Genomic DNA, 19,913 nt, shown 5'->3' with positions numbered 1-19,913 from the left:
CTTTATGGTTTTGGACAGGTTACTTCACCTCCCTTAGTTTTGGTTCCCTCATCAGTAAAATGGGAGAATAATGCCCACCTGGTAGAGACGATTATGGTGGAGAAAATAGATGATATATATGAAATGTACCTGGAGGGCATGGCAACCCACTCTAGTATTCTGGCCTGGAGAATCCCCATGGACAGAGGAGCCTGGTGGGCTACAGTCCACGGGGTCGCCAAGAGTCGGACACAACCGAGCAATTAAGCACAGCACATCTCATGAAACATACAATGCATGGTAACGTGGGTATTTTAAAAATGCTATTAATTATAATGACTCATTTTAAGTAAGAGTAAGATACAAGTCTGGTCTGTATTATTTCTAGATGTTGGTAACATAATTATCATTGCTCAAACCAAAGCCAGTTCCCAGTTCCTAGCCCTATGGCTGGACATTTTTGCCAGCCATACTGGCATAGTGTTGGAGCCATAAACTTTCCTTTTAATTAAATGTTTTGCAAGTGGAACAATTAGTAGTGGCTTTATAAAGATTACAAATCTATTTGTAAAATAAATCAGGCACATAGGAATGCTTTCAATACTCATATTCTTACACTGGTGCCTGATTCTTTCAAAGATTTAGAATGTAATTTCATTTCTATAAGCACCAACTAACAACTTAAATAATGCATCTGGCTCACATATATCAATCTGGGTTACCATGTATATAGTTCATCAAAACCACAATGGAAGGCTTCTTCTTTCTAGGACTTATTAGACTCCTTGATTAATATTTATTAACAGTCCATGGAGAATGAAACATGGTCTGATTGCAAGATGGGTAATCAAACTTCTGAGAGCATATGATAAAGATAATCAGAAAAACTGTAATGTTGATTTCATTGCATTGCATAATAGTGCTCAACTCCATGAAGATAGTATCTTCATTTTGTTAACTGCTGCATTTCCAGGACTTAAAGCAATTCCTGGGACAGAATGAAGTTTGAATAAAATTTGTTGAATATTTGTTGAGCTTAGGCTTATGATATTAATAAGCAGATCTTTTACATTTTGTGTTTGCATCTTAAAACCTCACCAATATGCAAATTTGATATTGCCACTTAAAGTATCATTGAGTAAAAAAGTACCTTTGTAGTAGAAACTTAAGCATTTCTTAAGTAATCCTTTATCTCTCCGAAATAAATTATAACAGTATAGGTTTTCTCCAGGAAAATAATAACATATAAGTAATAAAGTAATTTAAAGAATTTTAGTTTGGCATTCTCTCTCTCTTTATGTGTGTATGTGTGTGTCGTGTAGGAAGTATTCTCTATACACATACATTCTAAATACTTAAATATTTAGTTAATTACTTGATGACACAAAGATATTCTCTAAATAAACATTTATTTGAAGAGATCTATCACTGTGCCTGGAATATTGCAAATGCTCAAAGAATATTTCTTGGCTAGATGAAATGTTGTCTTTTACATGTGTGCGTGTTCTGTTTCTAATATACCTGTTTATAATACACATAAGTTTTGATGTATTCTGGGAGTGTACAGTAAATCAAACAACATTACAAGTAAAACTGAAGCAGAATATTCTGGAACACAAAACACATTAGATTAGCCAAATGATTTAAATCATTAGCCTCTGGGATGTAGAATGTAGATTCATAAGTTTATTTTTAAGGATGAAATGGGTAATTAATACTTTAACATCTTCAATGCTAATTTTAAAAACCAGTAAGAATGTATATATATGTTTTAAACTACTAAAAGTAACTTAGAGCAGGATTTAATTGTTGATGCATTCTATTTTTAGTCACATTTTTCCCTTATGAATGAAAATACTTCTGACCATTCTTTCATCACAACTTTAGGGGACAAATTAAACTCTTTTCATCTCAGTTTTTCTGTATTAGCAAAAGCATTCTAGAACCTTTGAAAGTTTAGGTAGAACCAGTGAAGACATTCAGGATGTTTTTCATTTATCTTGTTGCATTGACGCAAATGACAGCACTAATCAGTTTCTGTTTTTCCCTCTGCAACTCTAAATGTTATACATTTTAGAACTGAATCAAATTGCTACTTTTGATATTCTTGATAACAGGTCCAGGAAATTGTGTCTTAAATGTGGCATTGCTTGGATTATCAGCTGTAGAAGCAAGAGAGCTGCATAGCTTCCTTAAACTCAGAGTAATAGTAAGACATTATGGAAAGAGGGGAAAGACTATATTAGAAGTTCTCTTTGCCTCTCTCGCTGCCTCTCATGGTACTAAAGAAACAATTAGCTACTGCTCTCGAGGAGGAAAGAAAATTCTTTTTTTTCCATTTTGGCAATGTGCGTGTGTTTGTGTACAAATATACGTATGAAACTGGGGGCTGTGTTTCCTCACACCACCCAGACCAAGAGGTACTGACTTCCGTAGGCCTTGAGACTGTATCTCAGAATTTACATTAGAAAATGGTAGTACTGTTCTAATCTATAAACCACTTTCTTAGAATTTGGATTTCTTGGTAAACTGTAGTAATTAACTCTTTCAGGACAGGAAATCAGTTTCTTAAACTGTGAAGCAATGTCATCTGATGACTCATTGCTATCCTGAGTGAAAAATTTCTCTCCCAAAATTAATGTAGCCTGTTCTCAATTTAATCACAGATAACTGTCTAAAAGTTGTGACTTTGCTATCTCAACATGGAGCAAACATATTTTCTCAGAGAAATACATTTTCTAATATTAAGACCAATAGGAGAGGTGGTAATAGATTCATAGAGCTCCAACAAGGTCAAGTTTTATAAAGATTCTTTCCGGAAAGAATAGAAAAGCTCTACAGTCGACTGTAGAAGCTGAATTTTATTACCACTTAAAGAGTCTCGTTCAATAAACCAGTTGTGGCCTCTGTGCGCTCCACCTTCTTATTTGGTTTTACTTTCAGTAGTATCACAAAAGATACATTGCACAAGGATCCAAGTTCATTTCTTTTATATATTCTTTAATATTTTTTTCTTACAGTTACAGGGATTTTTCTGGAGTTGCAAGTTCTTGGTTCTTCAGAGAATGTAATGGGATATCCCTTGAGAACTGCCTATAATGCATTTTTTAAGCAGACTACATACTTTGGTGACAGACTATTTTCCAAATAGTTTTGTCATCTCCTTTGAGGATGACTAGAAGAGGCTAGGACTACGTCTTTTTTCATATGCACAACTTTCTTTATCTCCTGAGTTTTTTGTGCACTTTAAGGGAACATGGGAGCTTCAGGAAGAATAGAGCCGGCCTCGTGAGAAATAATGAGGAAAGCTTTGTGAATTTGTAGCTCACTTCTGAGCAGTACATTCAGCAGAGGCATCCTTCTGACAGAGTGTGCTCCCTGTATACTCCACGGCGTGCATGGGATCGAATGGACTGTATTTCTCTGCATATATCCTGAATATGTAGCTCCTGTACTTCCTCCTGGAAAAATTGTCTCAACATGCTCTGGATAACATTCAGAAATTTATTCTTTCATTTCTGCAACTAGTAGAAGAGCAGACTCTACCTAGGACCTCTTGAAGGGCATCGTAACTGACAAAACTGGTACAATCATTGGACCTATTAAAGTGTTTGGTTAGTAAATGAATATGCAAAGTGTAGTACTATACTATTATCTAAGAAAACCTCAAGATTTTAGTATGAAGAAGGTGGCACAAACATATCCTTCAAAAAGCCATGGATACAAAACATTTTTGAGAAATCTGTGTTTTTTAAAAAACCAGTCATGTATTAGGCCAAGATGAAGCTTCAACATGTTCAGGTATTAATATCAGATCGACTACAATTTCTTACCATAGTTTGGAATAATTAGAAAGCAGAAACAAATAAATAGCGCTAAAAATTCCACGCCTGCACTATGAAAGTGAAAGCGTTAGTCGCTCAGTTGTTTTCAACTCTTTGCAACCCATGGGCTGTAGCCTGCCAGACTCCTCTGTCCATGGAATTCTTCAACAAGAATACTGGAGTGGGTAGCCATTCCCTTCCCCAGAGGATCTTCCTGACCCAGGGATCAAACCTAGATCTCTTGCATTGCAGGCAGACTCTTTACCGTCTGAGCTATCATAAGCAGCAATATTTTCTTTAGGCTGCTGATAATGCTTGAGAAGACTTTTTAAAATGATAGTTAATAAGTGCAGCCTTTAATAATGTAATAAACTTATCACTAATCTAACATAAGTGAGGCACTACTTAGTAGATAATCCTATTATGGGAAACGTTTGGGACCTACCGTCAGAGTGATTCCATATTATTTTTCTGTACAAGTATTTGCTGGAATCAAATTATTTTATTTTCTTGTGGTTTTTCTATAACTACCATCTTTCTCTTAAACATGAGAAAGATAAAGTCTTCAGGAAAATAAAGAGTCTATTTCTGATAAGAAGCAGTTTCCAAACCTACTTTTGGTGAGTAGCCTATATCGGATGGGAACAATCTAATTTATTCATGAGAGCAGATTTTTTTTTTTATAACTCAGTAATTCATAGAAAATCAACCAGTACATACTTTGGTTTAGTAAAAATTAAACTGGAAAAAAAAAAAAACAACCCAAAACCCACCCTTCACTTCCTAGGAAAAGAATGAAGTCAATACTTTCTCAGCATTTACATATCGTTAAGTGTGGCAACTAGATTCGTTTCCACTCAACAGTTTAAGTGAACTCCACAGTAAGCATTCACGGCCCTGAGGTAGTGATGCTCTGCCTCTATCCTCTGGCCCACCCCGAGGCCATCTCAGCTCTGGTGGATGAGCAGGCCCTTCAAAAGCTCCCTGCTTCAAGTACTTACGTCTCTGCCTCAGGGCCTTCTCTGTCTACAGGGAGGAATGCTAGGCTGGCCCGTGGTGACTTGCAGTTAACACCCTAGGAGCAACCCTGAAACAGGGCAGGCAGAACTGTGGGCTTTATACCTCAGGCCCTCATCTCAGGCATGGTCTACCGGCTTCTCAGAGGGTCCTCAGCAAGACGGGACACTGGTTGCCCACAGTGGAAACCAGTTCATTCTTTTTTTCCCAGCTTTAGTGAGGTATCGTTGACATATAAAACTGTACATATTTAAAGTGCAACAAGATAATCTGATATCCATATACATGGTGAAGTGTTTACTACAGACAAGTTAGTTAACACATCCATCACCTCACATAGTTACTGTTCTTTTTTTCAATCATGAGAATGCCTGGAATACTTAAGGTTACTCTCCAAGCAAATGTCAAGTGTACAATGCAGTGTTAACAGTAGTCAGAATGTGTACATTAGACCCACGGAACTTATTCATCTTATAACTGACAGTTTATAACCTTTGACTAACATTTCCCTACTTGCCCTGCCCCTCAGTCCCTGGTAATCCCCGCTCTTTGTTTCTGTAGAAATCTGCTCACTAGCAATGCTTCTCTCTTAGCTTTCTTTCCTTTAGTATCTCATACTCTTCCTCCTCACTTCCCAAATAAACTATTCGCGTCCTAATCCTTTTGTCAAAATATACTTTCTGATACATGAAATACCATCTAAGTTTGCATGCTAGGCATTAGATAGTTTCTTAAAGCCAAAGGCCTGTTCGTTTGACTCTGAAATCCCGGATGCAGCATGTCCCTCGCATGTATGAAAATGAGATATTTTCCCAGACTTCAAGTAGATTTGAGTCTAGCAGGGAAGACACTCATGGTCTCTACAGAACAAGGTAGAGTGGATTAATTTCTCAAAGAGGTACAACAAAAGATTTATGGGAGTACTGAGTCATTATGAATTTGCAGATCAGCAGGATTTAAGGAAGAGGTGGTATTAAATCAGGTGTTGAAGGATGCCTAAGATTCTGTGAAGTGGAGAAGGAGGGGAATATTTCAGGCAGACAGAAGACCAATAGCAAAGTCACAGAAGTGCTGAGACCCATGGATTATTGGAAGAAAGCGATAGTATTCTCGGACTGATTCTTGGGGTGCATGAAGCAGAAGGTAGGAAAGAAAAATAAACCTAAATTCATCCATGGCAGCCTGATCGTTTGAGGAAGTCTTGAAGAGAGGAGGAATAATTTCCAGAACTGTACACACAGAGCTATTTTTTTTCATGTGACTTCTAAAAAAAAAAAAAAAAAATCTCGCCCACGCATTGACAGTCACTTCCTCTGCTAACATTATTCTGAAAGTCTGACTCACTAATAGAGCATTTTTCCTGAAACTTAAGAAATTTAGAATTTTTTCTTTTTTTCTGCTTTTTTATTTTTCTGCTTCTTGAGGTCAAGAAAAAGAGACAGGAGTTCCTCTTCTAGTCTGAAATTTCAACAGAAGTTTATTATCTTGTGTTGTTTATTAGAATTCAGGTCTTTGAGCTTTCCACTTGGAAGCTATCATGCAGACCCACTTTTCCTGAAGAGGACTATGATGTGAGCAGCTCATTCTTCTTATCAGATAAATATATTTGTGGACATGAAGATGCAAGGACACCATTGCAAAAATTATGGAGTACAGTTGGCGGGGACAAGCCCTGGTTTGGAAACCAGGAAACCTGAACCCTAGCTCTGGAGATCTGCCTCAACCCAGATTTTTGGCCTCCGGAATGTTATTAAAATGTTTGTGGTCTGTAAAATGAAGTGTAGAATTAGAATATCTCAATGATTTCTTCCAGCCTCTGTGATTAAGTCAAGGTCAGAAGATAAAATCAAGTCTCTTATGAATGTCTCTCTCTCTCACACACACACACAAACCTATTTGAAAGTTGATACATTATAAATTTTTGGAAAAAAGTTGCAAGCATCCTTGTCACTAGTTACTTTAAAATATCTATTTTCTGACAACTTAATGCAAGTCCCATCAATTAAAATAAGCATAATAGTTCTCATATAAAATAGTAATTTTCTAAAATGGCACCAGGCCTTGGGGTATATTCCATTAGTTGTTGGAAAGATAAAAGAATTTCATTAAGAAACAAACTTAATTTAAGTAGGAAGTCAAGAGGCCCCTGGAGTAACAGGCATATTTGGCCTTGGGGCACAAAATGAAGCAGGGAAAAGGCTAACAGAGCTTTGCCAAGAGAATGCACTGGTTGTATCAAACACGCTCTTCCAACAACACAAGAAAATACTGTACACATGGACATCACCAGAGGGTCAATACTGAAATCAGACTGATTATCTCCTTTGCAGCCAAAGATGGAGAGCTTTATATAGTCAGCAAAACCAGACTGGGAGCTAACTGAGGGTCAGATCATGAACTCCTTAATGCCAAATTCAGACTTAAATTGAAAAAAGTAGGAAAAACCACTAGACCGTTCAGGTATGACCTAAATCAAATCCCTTATGATTATGTAGTAGAAGTGACAAATAGATTCAAGGGATTAGATATGATAAACAGGGTGCCTGAAGAACTATGGATGGAGGTTCATGACTGTGCAGGAAACATTGATCAAGATCATACCCAAAGAAAAAAAAATGCAAAAAGGCAAAATGGTTGTCTGAGGAGGCCTTATGTTTAACTGAGAAAAGAAGAGAAGATAAAGGCAAAGGAGAGAAGGAAAGATATACCCATCAGAATGCAGAATTCCAAGGAATAGCAAGAAGAGGTAAGATTAAGACTTTTTCAATGATCAGTGCAAAGAAAATCACAGATGGTGATTGTAGCCATGAAATTAAAAGACACTTGCTCCTTGGAAGAAAAGTTATGACCAACCTAGATGGCATATTAAAAAGCAGAGACATTACTTTGCCAACAAAGGTCTGTCTAGTCAAAGCTATTGTTTTTCCAATAGTCATGTATGGATGTGAAAACTGGACCATAAAGAAGGTGAGTGCCAAAGTATTGATGCTTTTGAACTGTGGTGTTGGAGAAGACTCTTGAGAGTTCCTTGGACTGCAAGGAGATCAAACCAGTCTATCCTAAGGGAAATCAGTCCTGATTATTCAGTGGGAGGACTGACGTTGAAGCTGAAACTCCAATACTTTGGCCACCTGATGTGAAGAACTGACTCATTTGAAAAGACCCTGATGCTGGGAAAGATTGAAGGCAGGAGGAGAAGGGGATGACAGAGGATGAGATGGTTAAATGGCATCACTGACTCGATGGACATGAGTTGGATCAAGCTCTGGGAGTTGGTGATGGACAGGGAAGCCTGGCATGCTGCAGTCCATGGGGTCACAAAGAGTTGGACATGACTGAGCAACTGAACTGAATTGTTTATTTATTTTCTAAGAATCAAATCACCAACATTTAATTTTAACACAAGTATGGAAAAAGACCTCAGAACCTAAGCCTAACTTTGTTAACCCTCTGCATGACTGAGTATCACAGAGTCCACCTGGTAGGCTGTGGGATCTCAGGTTAGTCTGAGAGTTTGATCACTGACTGATCCCACTGATGGAGGGTTTTCCCTAGATGGGAAAGTCTGAGGACTGGACTATTGGGGGCCAATTACTTGCCACTAGGAACATTTAGAACCTGATTTCTAAGCCTGTGGCTTGTTGGCAGAGACACAGTAAAGTGAAACAAATGAACCTTTGCCCCAGAAATAAAATTTAAGGGGTACTCCAAACACTGTGAAAGAAGTGAAAGTGAAATTTGCTCAATATGTGTCTGACTCTTTGTGACCCCATGGAATTCTCTAGGCCACAGCTCCTTCTCCAGGAGATCTTCCCAACCCAGGGATTGAACTCAGGTCTCCCACATTGCAGGCAGATTCTTTACCAGTTGAGTTACAAGGGAAGCCCCCAAACATAGTAATCAAGATAAATAATATTTATGCAATTTCTCAAAAAATCAAATCAACAAATTATAGCCATGGGCCAGCCACTTGTTTTTGCATATAACACAATGGCTCTGATTAAATAACAGACTTTCTTTATCTCTCAAGAGTTTAAGGAAAAAGAAGGATCTGCCTCCAAGTTGAATCAGAACAGAGAATTTACCTGCTGGGTCTAGGCACCCTATGCTGGGGACATGGTGACAATATTTTCTCTGGTCCCATCGACCAGGAATCTCCTACCTTCTTAGAGTCAGAGTTAGAGTTAGGGTGACAAGGTGTCCCAGTTTGTCTGGACTGTTCAGGTTTTAGCACTGAAAGGACAGCTTCCCCCGGTCATTGTCATAGAGTGGATATGCTTAGGGTTACGCTATTGAAAATAAGAATACATGAATGTTCTGACTGACTCTTAGAGTTTAACATTGGTGGGAGAATATTTTAGTCTAAATCTGACTTAAAATTAGAGTTGTGCTAACTTGGGTGAGGTCATGAGGTCATGTATGTGTATGCCATCAGGATTCACCTGGAGAAGGAAATGGCAACCCACTCCAGTGTTCTTGACTAGAGAATCCTGTGGACAGAGGAGCCTGGTGGGCTGCCGTCTATGGGGTCGTACAGAGTCGGACACGACTGAAGCAACTTAGCATGAATGCATGTGTACATCGGAGAAGGAAATGGCAACCCACTCCAGTGTTCTTGCCTGGAGAATCCCAGGGACAGAAGAGGAGCCTGGTGGGCTGCCGTCTATGGGGTCGCACAGAGTCGGACATGACTGAAGCGACTTAGCAGCAGCAGCAGGTTTCACCACTGGGAATGAAGAGTGCAGAATCAGAGTTTCAGCGCCTTCTCCGGCAGATACTCCCACCTGCTATATCTGGCCTTCCAACTCACTTCATAACCTGTTTTGCTTACTTCTGGAGTCCCTAGAAGAAACTGCATCTGGGCTATTGAGCAAATCCTCTTAGCCTCCATTGTTGAAACGGACATTAGTGATCATCACTGCAGTTGAGGACTCGGGGTTTCTGAAGCATCTAGAAGTAGCCATTGCCAACACTTCCTGCCAGGGTGGCCTCCTACTTCATTCAGTCATGCTCATTCAACTAAGATTTGCCTCCCCCATCTTCCCAAGTCTTCTTTTCAATGAGTTGCCTGCATACTTTCCCCATCTCCACCAAGTTAGATCTGAATGGAAGTCTAATGGGCTTCTTAATCAGAGGCAGAATTACTGTGAAACTTTTGAAAGCACAGTGTCAGGGGCCTTTGAGAGGTCTGCACTAATTCTGCATTATTTTTCTTAAAGAAGATCCCTGGGTCCATGCTATGGATTAGATTGTTTTCCCCTCTGCCAAAATCAGGTATTGAAGTCCTTCACTCCAATATGACTGCATTCAGATATAGGGCTTTTTGGAGGTAACCAAGGTTAAACTAATTCATAAGGCTGGGATCTGAATTTAACAGGATCAGTGGCCTTATAAGAAGAGGAAGAGAGAGATTTTTCTTTCCCTCTCTTCAAGCACACACACTGAGGAAAGGCTATATGAGGATGCAGCAAGAAGGTCCATCATCTGCAAGTCATGAAGGGAGACTGCACCAGGACCTGACCATACTGGCACTCTGACCTTGAACTTCCAGCCCGAAGAACTGTGAATAAACACATTTCTGTTGGTTAAGTCAGTCTACAGTACTTTGTTATGGCAGTCTGAGCAGACTAAGACAATCTATTTTGTCCATAACCTATATCTGACCATGATGAATGAAAATTGGAATATTTTTCTCTGCCTCCTTCAACCCCAATTCACAGTGATAACTTGAGGCCCAGAAAGGAGGTATCAACACACCGAGAGAAATAGTTTTTGACTTGTGGAATTGATAGCGACTTAGCTCTTAGGAAGCTGTCACTGAGAACCTCAGATAAGGAAAGCCATGAGGTGGAAAGGATTACAAGGTCCTTTTGCATGAGCAACCCAAGGGCAACACCTCTGGGATCAGGGCAGCTGGAGATGTTTGTGAACACTGGGGCAGCATAGTAAAGGGATTAAAATCCTGGCTCTGGATTCAGTACCTAGATCCACTACTTGCTTCTATGTGTACATGGACATGTCACTTAATTTCTCTTTGCTTCAATTGCTCATCTTTAAGATGGAGAGAACAATAATAATACCCATGTGTGTGCTCAGTTGCTCAGTCACGTCTGACTCTTTGCAACCCCATTGACTGTAGCCCACCAGGCTCCTCTGTCCATGAGGATTCTCCAGGCAAGAATACTGGAGTGGGTTGCCATGCCCTCCTCCAGGGGATCTTCCCAACCCAGGGATGGAACCCAGGTCTCCCACATTGGAGGCAGATTCTTTACTGTCTGAACCACCAGGGGAGTCTAATAATACCTATAATAGAGTGGTTATAAAGAGCAAGTTTTCTGAAATGTGTATAGTTAGAAAATGGCTTGCGTAGTAAATGCTCAGTAAATATTACCCAGTTCATTGTAAGTTTCTAATATTCTCTGAATGAGTGGCATCTCCTCTGTCCAGTTGTCCAAACCCTGGACTACTGCTAGTGCCTTGTACCCATATCTGATTCATTACTATGTCTTGTCAACTTTGTCTTCTAAATATTCAATTAATCCACTTCCCTCCATCTTCACCATAGAAGGTGAGTTTTCTCTGGGAAATAAAGTATTTTTCCTAGCTTCTCAGAGAGGGAAGAGCAACTAAAAATGTTTACAATGGACTTAGATTTGCACCAGTTACTTACAGCAATAGTTTCCTGATGTATCTAGCTTTGCCCTCCCCTCCCATTCACACCTTAGGAAGAGGGGAGTTTTCACAAGGCAAATCTGATCATATTACTCTTCTCTCCACATCACTCCATTGAAACCCTCCAATGATTTCTCATTGCATTTCAAATAAAAATCATCTGACATTTGTCAACCTCCCCTCTCCCCTTCAGTTATTTGCCCTTTCACTCCTATCCTAGCCATTTAGATTTTCTTTTACTCCCAGATGGGCTAGGTTCCCTCTGACAGCAGGGTTATTGCAAATAATTTCCCCTCTGTCCTTAATGCTCCCCTGAGACTCCCCCCAACCCTTACCTGGTTAACTCCAGTTGACTCATCCTAACCCAGCTTGAGCATCCCTTCCTAAAGAACACCCATCTTGACTACAACCCTCCCTTTTCCCAAAGTCTAGGAATTTTTTGTTTACTTTCTGTTCCTGGATTTTAAGCTACATGAAAGACCACATCTACTTTTGCTCACCATCATAACTCTAGCACTTAGCAGAGAGTTTGCTCCATATGTAATAATCGATAAACTGTTTGTTGAATGAATGAACCCATGAAGGATTGACCAGGGGGAAAGGTTCCATCCATTTTGCTGTTTGGTTTTTTCTCTGACTCTGAGTTTAACCCCTCTGATGTTCAAGGCTCAATTATATATTCAAACAACCTTCTTATGATATAAAACTTAGTTGTACTCTCTCTACATTGAGTCTTAGACTCATATGAGTTCTAAGTTAAGACTCAGCTTCATATGCGGGGCTCCTGGAGCTACAAGCATTTCATTCATCTAAAAAATACCAACACCAATCTCTGAAGAGTTCAGAAAATAAACTTTGGATTGGTATGCACCCCAACCCCATAGCTCTGAGAAGAAGGACATGTGCTATTTAATGAGTGGAACTTAGAAAAAGGTTTGTTATGCAGAAAATGTATTATTTTACCCTATAAGATATTGTGGGATGAACAAAGCTCATTTTCATATGTGGAAGTGGAGACAAATTATTTTGAACAGATTGTTTCAGCTGGTGATAGTAAAACTGAGTTTCAGAATTCTGGGGTTTTCAGAATTCTTTTGATTTTAACATGCATATTTCTGGTGTGCCATACTCTCTGCCTTCAGGGTGGTTAAGAGCTCTTCTGTGGTCCACCTGGCCGGGAGGTAGTCAACATCCATAAGATTGTGGGTTAGGTGCTACACAAGCTCTTTTTTTTACCCCCTACCCTCCCACTCTCCCTCCTACCATTTCCCTTCCTTCCTTTCCTAAATTCTCCCTCCTAGAAGAATTGCTTGAGTTGTTTAGGTAAAATTTCTCTTTCTTGCCCATCAGTTTTTTTTTTTTTTCATGTATTTTAAAAATATGATCCACTTATAAGATTTGATTCTCAAGGAGTAAGTGGATTTAATTGTTCACACCTTTGGGAAAAAAAAACCCACTAGCATTCCAATTCTTTAATACTGAAATCATTTTCTACATCCTCCCACTTAAAACCTTAATAAAAGTTGCATGTGTGGGCACTTAATCCTCCACAAATGAACCCTTCCAATTATTGACCGACTGAATTTTACTCCTGGAGTAAGATAGGAATGCATTACAATTTGGATAAATAATGATTGCATTGTTCCCTCCTCATATAATTTACTGAAGACGGGCACATCTTAGAGTAAAATACAAAGACTAGAATTGGATTGAAGCGAAGGGCAGCTGTTACACTTCCGTGTGCAGGCAACTTTCAAATGACAGTCTAAAATAGCTTTCCAAAAGCATTCCATGCACTCTCCTGCAATTTTTCTCATTGCCCTGGGATATAATTGAGCTGAGCCTGGAGGCTAAACTTCAATAGACTGCCTTTTAAGACAGCTTGTGTGTGCGTTGTCACTCAGTCATGTCAGACTCTTTGCAACCCCATAGACTGTTGCTCACCAGGCTCCTCTGTTCACGAGATTCTCCAGGCTAGAACACTGGAGTAGGTAGCCATTCTCTTCTCCAGGGGATCTTCCTGACCCAGGGGTTGAACCCAAGTCTCCTGCATTGCAGGCGGATTCTTTACCATCTGAGCCACCAGGGAAGCCCTTAAAACAGCTAGTTACAATTATTTTTAAGGTACAGAAAATAATCTGAAGATTGGTATATATGTATGCATATATGACATTGATTTTTTAAACTGTGTAACTTTTATTTCACATTGGGTCAGTCTCACATATCTCCTAGGATTTCTCTGACATAGAATCTATTGGCTTTCCAAGCATTTATATTCATATCAAATTTTATATCTGACTTGAAATATTTTATCTTGTCTTGCTGATTATCTTTTACATCAATACAAACCATGGTTATACACTCAGATAAATTTCAGTTTGTTTATGGCTGTGCCAATAGCTCTACCTGTATGTACAAACGGCCATCCCTAAATTTGGTTTGTTTTAAACAGTTTAATTTAGCTGAACTGGCAAATGGATTGAATTATACTCATTATGTTTATGGGGTGTAGGCAGTGGGAGGTGGGGAGAAACAATGACTTTAGCGATCATTATGAATTGCGTGGTTGACACAATCGTTAATCTTGCAAGTGTTAACTGAGAACTTGTGTGTGTGTGTGTGTGTGTGTGTGTGTGTGTGTGAGAGAGAGAGAGAGAGAGAGAGCCACTCAACTCTGTCTGACTCTTTGTGATCCCATGCACTGTACCTGCCAGGCTCCTCTGTCCATTGAATTCTCCAGGCAAGAATACTGGAGTGGATTGCCATTCCCTTCTCCAGGGGATCCTGACCCAGGGATCGAATCCAGGTCTCCTGCATTGTAAGGTGGATTATTTACCATCTGAGCTACCAGTGAAGCCCTGGTGTTGGACCTAATTATTACAGTAGGCTCTGGGACCTAAGAGATGAAAATTCTTTGTTCCATTCCAAGCATTCAGTTTCTCAAGGAGATACTGGTGTAAATAAAAAGAATCCAGTATGACAGCTGCTAAAATAAATGTCTGTACAAAATAATCAGGAAATAGGAAAAGGATTACCTAAACCTACCCTGTGAAAGTGAAAGTGAGGTCACTCAGTCGTGTCCAACTCTTTGCAACCCCTTGGACTGTAGCCCACCAGGCTCCTCCATCCATGCGATTTTCCAGGCAAGAATACTGGAGTGGGTACCCTATAGGTAGCCTTTAAATTTTCTTACATTTTCACTTTGATAAGAAATTTTCCAGTAACATGATTTGTGTAAAAACACACTCCTGTAAATTTTAGCTCATTTCCTTAGGACAAATTCTTTAAAATGGAATTAGTGGGACAGAAATTTTAAGGTCCTTGATTGATATTGCAAATTGCTTTTTTGACAGCATGCTTGATTTAGATAGCAGTTTATGAGAGTGCCCATTTCACTGTGCTCCCATCAAGCAGACTGTTGTCTTTAAAATTAATCTCTTAGTGATTCCTTCAGTGAAGACAACCACTGAAACCCATTTCTGTATTTCTTTCCAGAGATATACTTTATGTATTTATGATATTTTGATATATGGAAATGTATTTAGTTTCATAAAGAAAATTCATTATACAGTCAAATCTGCTAATGCTTTTTCATTATTTATTCCCACATCACTTGCAAGATACGCACTGTTTGTTTTCCTCTATCCTTTATCATTGATTGACTGGTTAATGTGACCACTTTGTTCAAAAAAGAATCATGTTGATCTTGAAAACTGGCAGAAGAGAACTTTGTAGCATGTGTACTTTTGCCAGATCCATTTTGCTTTCCTCAAAAGAGCCTGAAGGATGACCCACATGCAATGTAAACCTTGGTTTTCTGAACAAATAGAAACCATCAACTCCATCTCTGGGAGGTTAGGACATCAGAAACAATGTCTGTCTATTGCTGAGATGGTTGGAAAGTAGTGATGATTCTATCCATTCCCATTAGGAAATATAGCATTTCCAGGAGATGAAATGTGTCTATACAGGGGACATGTGTTTTTTCTGTCCATAAAACAGAATTAAGCAAACTGGTGGTAGCAGGCTAGGTAAGACTAGACAACTACAAGGTTTTAGAGTTCTTTGAACTGTACCAATTAATAACCCCTACTTGGCATAGAGGGCTTCCCTGGCGGCTCAGACAGTAAAGAATCAGCCTGCAATGTGGGAGACTTGGGTTCGATCCTTGGTTTGGGAAGATCCCCTAGAGGAGGGCTTGACAACCCACTTCAGTATTCTTGCTTAGAGAATCCCCATGGATAGAGGAACCTGACGGGCTACATAGTCCATGGGGTGGCAAAGAGTTGGACACGACTGAGTGACTAAGCACAGCACTTAGCAAGGAATGCAAGCTCTCTCAGTACCCTTTATACTCAATTCCCCAGGGACATGTTTCTCTGTTACATATTGGACTGCATCCATAAAAATATGCCACACTAGAGAAGACTTATTTTCTCTTTGTCTATTCTTCTTAAGTTGTTTTATTATTTTGTTATTTCGACACTCAGCTACTTAAAAGTAGAATCCTAAACAAAACAATTTAATGCCAGATGTATATGATGACAAGATTTGGATAAAATGAATAAAAACATTTTTACCCAAATGCGCCATACAACGGCATAGTGATGCATTATAGAGGTGTTAAAAAATAATTAAAATCTTCAAAAAATGCTGCCCAAAAGATCAAAGAGTCTGAATTCTTAATGATAACCTTAGTTGAAACAGTATATGTTTTATTAAAATTTCTCAGAAGATCTAAACCTTTCCTAGTGCAAAAAATACAGAACAGGCTTACCTAATAAATGTAAATTTGATTTTTTAAAATTTATGTGATCTGTGACTTGGTTTGTCATATTCTTCTTGTGAAAATGAAGAAACCCATTAAGTTTTCTCCCTGGTTAACAGTTGTTTTTTTTGGGTAGCTGGAAGAAAGGCATGAAGGGAAAGAGAAGGTTTCCCCTCTGGATAATCATTTAGAGAGAAGTTGACTGAGAGTAGGGATAAAACCTGGGGAACAAACTATAAATGACTGCAGCTATTAACGCCAATGTAGGGTGTGAGAGAGACGGGTTCATGCTTTTCAAAGCTGATTATAGTCATAAAAGGGGAAAGAGCTGAAGGAGAATAGGAAATGGCAGGACAGCACATGTGTTTTTCCATCAGTAAGGAGTCAGTTTGTTCAGTCATTCGTCGTGTCCCACTCTTTGTGACCCCATAGACTGCAGCATGCCAAGCTTCCTTGTCCATCACCAACTCCTGGAGCTTGCTCAAACTCATGTCCATTGAGTCCGTGGTGCCATCTAACCATCTCATCCTCCTGCCTTCAATCTTTCCCAGCATCAGGGTCTTTCCCAATGAGTCAGTTCTTCGCATTAGGAGGCCAAAGTATTGAAGTTTCAGCTTCAGCATCAGTCCTTCCAATGAATATTCAGGACTGATTTCTTTCAGGATTGACTGATTAGACCTCCTTGCTGTCCAAGGGACTCTCAAGAATTTTCTCCAACACCACAGTTCTAAAGCATCAATTCTTCCGCACCCAGCTTTCATTATGTCCAACTCTTACATCCATGTATGACTAGTGGCAAAACCACAGCTTTGACTGCTGCTAAGTCACTTCAGTTGTGTCTGACTCTGGGTGACCCCATAGACAGGAGCCCATCAGGCTCCTCCGTCCCCAGGATTCTCCAGGCAAGAACACTAGAGTGGGTTGCCATTTCCTTCTCCAGTGCATGAAAGTAAGAATGAAAGTGAAGTCACTCAGTCATGTCCAACTCTTCGTGACCCTATGGACTGCAGCCTACCAGGCTCCTCCATCCATGGAATTTTCCAGGCAAGAGTACTGGAATAGATTGCCATTTCCTTCTCCCTAGCTTTGACTAGATGGACCTTTGTTGGCACATTAATGTCTCTGCTTCTTAATATGCTATCTAGGTTGACCATAGCTTTTCTTCCAAGGAGCAAGTGTCTGAATTTCATGGCTGCAGTCACCATCTGCAGTGATTTTGGAGCACCCCAAAATAAAGTTACTGTTTCCACTGCTTCCCCATCTATCTGCCATGAAGTAATGGGACTGGATGCCATGATCTTAATTTTCTGAATGTTGAGTTTTAAGCCAACAAGAGACTTGAGAACCCTATGAACCAGTAAAGAGTAACACATAAGAAACAGTCACACATTCATTGAGATAATTCTAGGCATCACAACAAAAATGGAAGGTTTCTTGCTTTAATGATGTACACAATAAAGAAATTTATCTTTGAAAGTCTGGGGAAGGTGGTTTGAGGGAAGATGCTACTTTCTAATTTACTTTCCTGCTACTCTGCCTGAACTCCTCTCCAGACACAAGTGTCTAGTTACTGGTTTCAAACATGCCAAGAAAGCTCCCCCTTGGGGCTTTGGCACTGGGTACGTTTGTCCCTCAGTGTCTGTGGGGTATTGTTCCAGGAGTGGATAGCAAAAATCCCTGGCTGCTCAAGTTCCTTACATAAAATGGCAATATAACAATGAATACAGTCCGCCCTCAGTATTCACCTTTGGCATCTGTGGATTCAACCCACCATGCATCAGTTTCAAGGTGGGTGCTAAACTCAGGGCTATGGCAAACACACTGTATTCCCTTTCATGGAGCTTTATTCTTCAGATATTCTCCTGGATAAGTCCCCTCAAAAGTCACTTTCTCATGGAGCAGTATGGATGATGCATCTAGCCCCCTCTGTCCATTGGCTGACAAGCCCCTTCCCAACAGCTCTCCGAAGCCCTTTATCTGCTCTGTTCCATTTTCCCATAGCACTGTCACCCTCCAACATACAGTCAGTTTCAAGATTTATTGCTAGTCATTTTCAATATTTATTACTTATTATCTGTTACATCCTCCACCCCAGATTAATGCTGAGATCCAATAGAGCAAGAATTTTTTTTTCCACTGATGTTTCCAAACTACCAAACACAGTGCCTGACTTGTGCAAGGCACAGAAGGTACTCAATTCATACTTGTTAAATGAGTAAGTGAACGTTTATGTCATCCACATGGACTGGAAAGTACATATCAGCTAAGGAAGGCAATACAATGATTTTCATACAAATCTACTTTTAGTGTAGCTGGGAGGTACAGAAACAGAAAACCAAATAGACCAAGGTTTTATTTTGCTTTCTGGGAGGAAGACCACCTAGAAACTGATCCTTTTTACTACTCAGGTCATAGTATTTCTCAAAATAAATAATAATACCTTGCATTTGGGGATGCTTCAGAATTTTTTCTTAGAGGTCTATGTTAGATGTTAACTCACTTCAACGCCTGTCTTACGATAGGAAAACTGAAGCTCAGAGACAAAAAGTACCCGATGTGTCACATTGAGCAAACGTGACCTCAACAGAAAAGCTCAACAGGCTTTCGAATTTCATAAACTCTCTCACCACACAGAGAGAACACAAAAGGACTCCGCCATGGAGAGGATGAAAGACAAAGACTGGTGTGCATGTGTGACTCAGTGTGGTGTTTGTGGCTAGACCAAGATCACAGGAGAAAAAAAGAAAGAACAGAGACCGATTATTAGAGTTAAAAGAGCACATTACCATTTGCTTGCTCAATTTCCAAAGCTTGTTTTGAGAACTTAACATGATATCTAAAGTATCTTTCACAGTGTTAATTTATGCCTTAAATGGCATAAAATTTAGACCTTGTAAGGGGACTTATTATAATTTTCTCTGCTTCTATTCATGTTGACTCTAACCCATTTAGAAAGTTAAGGTCAATACTGAAATTTTGTCATTGTTTTTCAATAATTTTTGGTGCTCTAGCTATGAATTTGCAATATCAGATAGCAATTTTGGTCTTTGTTATCGTGTATTTATCAGATATTTTATTTCTGAGATACACAGCTATTGTTAACTGCAAAACAATTCTTTTAAGTGTCAACCTTCAATCATTTAGTCATTTCATTTCTGTTTTTTCCCCTGGCAGCTGTTCTATCGATTGTCTAGAAATTGTCCCTCCTATGTTTAACATTATAACAGGAAGTGCAAAATAAAAAGATGATATGTAACAAAAGATGGTAAAATAGTAAGAACCCAACAAGAGATGTGTTCCAAAAAACTGAGAAGTATATGTCATGTAAACTCACAGATATGCTCACAGACATTTGGAATGTACATACACGTGCTTACCAATCAATATTGTCCTTAATGAAATAATTCAGAAAAATATCAAATACATTTAGTGCATACCACATACTTGTTACTTTGCTAGCTACTGAAATACCGTTTCAGGAAATATACATATTATTATCAAAACTTTATAGTTGAGGAAGCAGAAGCTCAGGGAAGTCAAATAGCCCATCAAGTTCCCACAACCAGTGAGTTGCAGAGATGAGGTTGAAATTGAGTTTTGCCCTGATTTCAAAAAGCTTTTTTTCTCTTTTCCTTTTATCTCCTTTTTTCCTG

Source organism: Odocoileus virginianus, chromosome 3 (assembly GCF_023699985.2).
Source record: "Odocoileus virginianus isolate 20LAN1187 ecotype Illinois chromosome 3, Ovbor_1.2, whole genome shotgun sequence".
Classification (NCBI taxonomy): Eukaryota; Metazoa; Chordata; class Mammalia; order Artiodactyla; family Cervidae; genus Odocoileus; species Odocoileus virginianus.
The sequence above is the reverse complement of the archived record's forward strand: the minus strand, read 5'-3'. Positions refer to the sequence as shown.